The sequence below is a fragment of the Arachis ipaensis genome, chromosome B04 (assembly GCF_000816755.2).
Source record: "Arachis ipaensis cultivar K30076 chromosome B04, Araip1.1, whole genome shotgun sequence".
Classification (NCBI taxonomy): Eukaryota; Viridiplantae; Streptophyta; class Magnoliopsida; order Fabales; family Fabaceae; genus Arachis; species Arachis ipaensis.
In genome coordinates this window covers 128834630-128837823 of record NC_029788.2, presented here as the reverse complement: position 1 = coordinate 128837823, position 3194 = coordinate 128834630, and positions in this window count along the sequence as shown.

Sequence of the window (3194 nt, the reverse complement as noted above, 5' to 3'; positions counted from 1 at the left end):
TCAATTTTGCTATTAATGATGACGAATTTGAAAAACTGAACTTAGAAATACAATGTTATGTATTACTGAAATTGAGAAGAATTTTGCAGATGCATTAAAAGTTTGCTTATTTCTATATAAAAGTAGCTCTCTTAATAGCAGTAGTCTTTGTTTCAAAATAAAATCAAGTCTTTTAATTTTTGAAATGTTGCAAAAATGTTGATAAATAATAATAGATTGTGAATGAGGATTTTTATTTGTGGTTAAAGTATGTATATATGATGTTATACTTTGATTCTTTATAATTGATTTGGGTGTCATCTACTCTTTTTTATTGTGAATAAAAGTTAGAATCCAAACTCAGCAACTGTGGTGCATGACTTAATTAATATTTTTGTTATTCTACTTCAACCTAAATCTCTCAAACTACATATTAATATTTTTGTTTTTAAACATCTATAATATTATGTTTCAGATGGAATTAGTGTTAAATCAAGAAAGTTCTATTTCTTGTGGTTCTTTGAGCAACGCTTTCATTAATATAGTTAGTTTTCTGTTTAATTATTGTGATTTTTTATGTTTGAGGGTTGTGAATTAGAACTTTATTTTTTTAGTGCGAATGAAGACTGAAAAATGGGGATTGATGGATGTGATGTGTTGTTAGGATTTAACAATAGATGCTTGATTTTTGTAAACTCAGTGGTTTAGTCCAAATTACTTGTTCATGATTTAGGGTAATGGAGAGGAGGAAAATTTTCAATCATTTTTGTAGTAATGCATGGTTATAAATGATTTAAGCCATTGAGTTATGAAATTATTATTTTATCTAGACTCCGAAATATGTGGAACTAAATATAGCTTCCCATATTTTCAATCAAAATATTCAATGAAAATTGATAGTAAGTACGGAAGTAAGATTTTGAAATTTAGGTATAGAAGAGAATATAAGAAAAGAAAAGAGAACAAAAGAAAAATTTAGAGATTAAAATTTTTAAATTTGATTCCAGGATCAAATTGTCACAAAAAAATTTACTAATCTACGTCAGTTAGTTGGTACTTGATCAGCGTATTAGAGACGAGTCCACATCAGGTTTCTGATGGTGCGTCTATTGACAAAAAATGCTTAAAGGACGACTTTGGGTCACGAGGTACAACTTAAGAAATGAATATAAGTAATTATTAATTTTATGGACTACTTTGAGTCTCTGTAATTTTAGAGACCACTTTAAAGTTTAACTCTAAATGAATATAAATAGTTCTTTCCATAACATTATGTCAGTCATAAGAATAGATAAATGAAATTGATTTGAATAATATACGGAGATTTCTTTTAATTAAATTAATATTTGGTTAATAGGATTTATTTAGTTTTTATTTTTATTTTTTTATTTCTAGTTTTAGCATAAAAGAAAGGGAAATAATTAAATCTTGTGGCATTATAGTTGTATGTGTTGTGTGGGGGTGGTACTACTACAACTAGTACTACCGTGCCATCACTTGCTTTGCTGGCCTACTTTTTACGTCTCATTTTTTCTTCCCTACTTGCATTCTCTATGTTGCACGGTTGACAATTGACATCATTACTTATTTCCATTTTCCTGTTCATCATTGTACATGTTGCAAATAATTAAGTGAATTTGATGAATAAATAATAAATGATTAGCATCTCATACATATTTTGGAGTTTAGCTAATTACTATGCAGTACCAGTAAGTAATTACTAGCTAGGTCATGTTTTCTCATTAAAGGAAAAAATGAAAGCTAGAAAAGAAAAATACTAGTTATATCTTGTATGAGTTTTATTCCATGATTTTGACTACAAGATTAATAAGCTTATCCCAATAAGATTATAAGTCTTTGCATAAAATGGCAATCAAGAGATTATCGGATGAATTTGAGAAATTTAGATAATAGAGATAAATACACTAAAAAAATCAAGCTTTCAGATGAAGAAAAAGTTTAAAAAGTTAAATCCTTGATAAAGTATTTTAGAATAGTTTATTTATTGATTAAGGTCTAATTACAAATATTGTAAAAATCACGTTTTATAGAGGATTACAAAGGATAATGAATTAATGATATCCGCATCATCCACCAACGTTAAAAGTGGCAATAACACTAATTAAGTGAAGCAATTTGATTCCTACAATAATCCTGAACCAATTATTGTGATTAAGACTTAATGGACCATTATTGTATAATTAACTTACACATGCATGCATGCATTGCTGCCGATACCATTTATGTTTGGAATTACTATATTATATTTTTCTTTTTAAAACTTTTGTACGAAACAAGTAATAATAAATTAAATTTTTATAATTTATTTTTTATATTTATTTTATTGTTAAATAAAATATAAAAAATTAATTTATATATTTTTTTTAATTTTATCTTTAATATTTTATCTTATCATGTTATGATGATCAAATACAACCTTACGGTGATTATCAGCTTTTTAAAGAGATTATTCGGGCTAATTAAAGAGTAAGGTTAATTAATTAAGACTACTTAAGACCACGGGGTATCATGATCACTTATATTGATGAGTCACCTATCTAGACCTAGCTAAAATCTTAGGAGTACTACTAAATACTGTAACTGTTAAACACCTGGATCATACGCAATTACTTCCCATAAGTAAACACACATTTCTAAGTGCATAATATGCCTAAGTCTCCTAATTAGTAATTACTGGCTTGAAATAATAAGTTTACATGGCACTGTTAGATTCTTAAATATAACGTTCCAAGACTTTGGAATAGAGAATAGAACCTTGGACAGAATGTCATATATACTCCTAGGTTGTGGTATTATAATGTAAAATGATTGAATAATATATAACAAGTGTCAATATAATATATTGTTTTGATCCCATCAAGGTGCTATACGGGTGTCAAATGAAGGATCAATCAAACTTGAGCCAAATGGACGAAAAGAAGGCAGAAAAAAAGAATGAATGAATGAATGAAAGAATGCATGAATTTCTACTAAATAAATACATACATTTAAATAAAATGTCATTGTCTGCTGATTTCAACAGAGCAATAACTTGGAGCCTCTACCGCTCTAGTTTACATCTCTTTCAAATAGAAAATTAAGTCACATAAAAAGTAGTGTTTTTTAAAGCTCAACTTGTAATCGTATATGCACTTAATTATGTATTATTATATACTAGAGTATTGCTAATAATATAAGATATATATTCTAAGGGT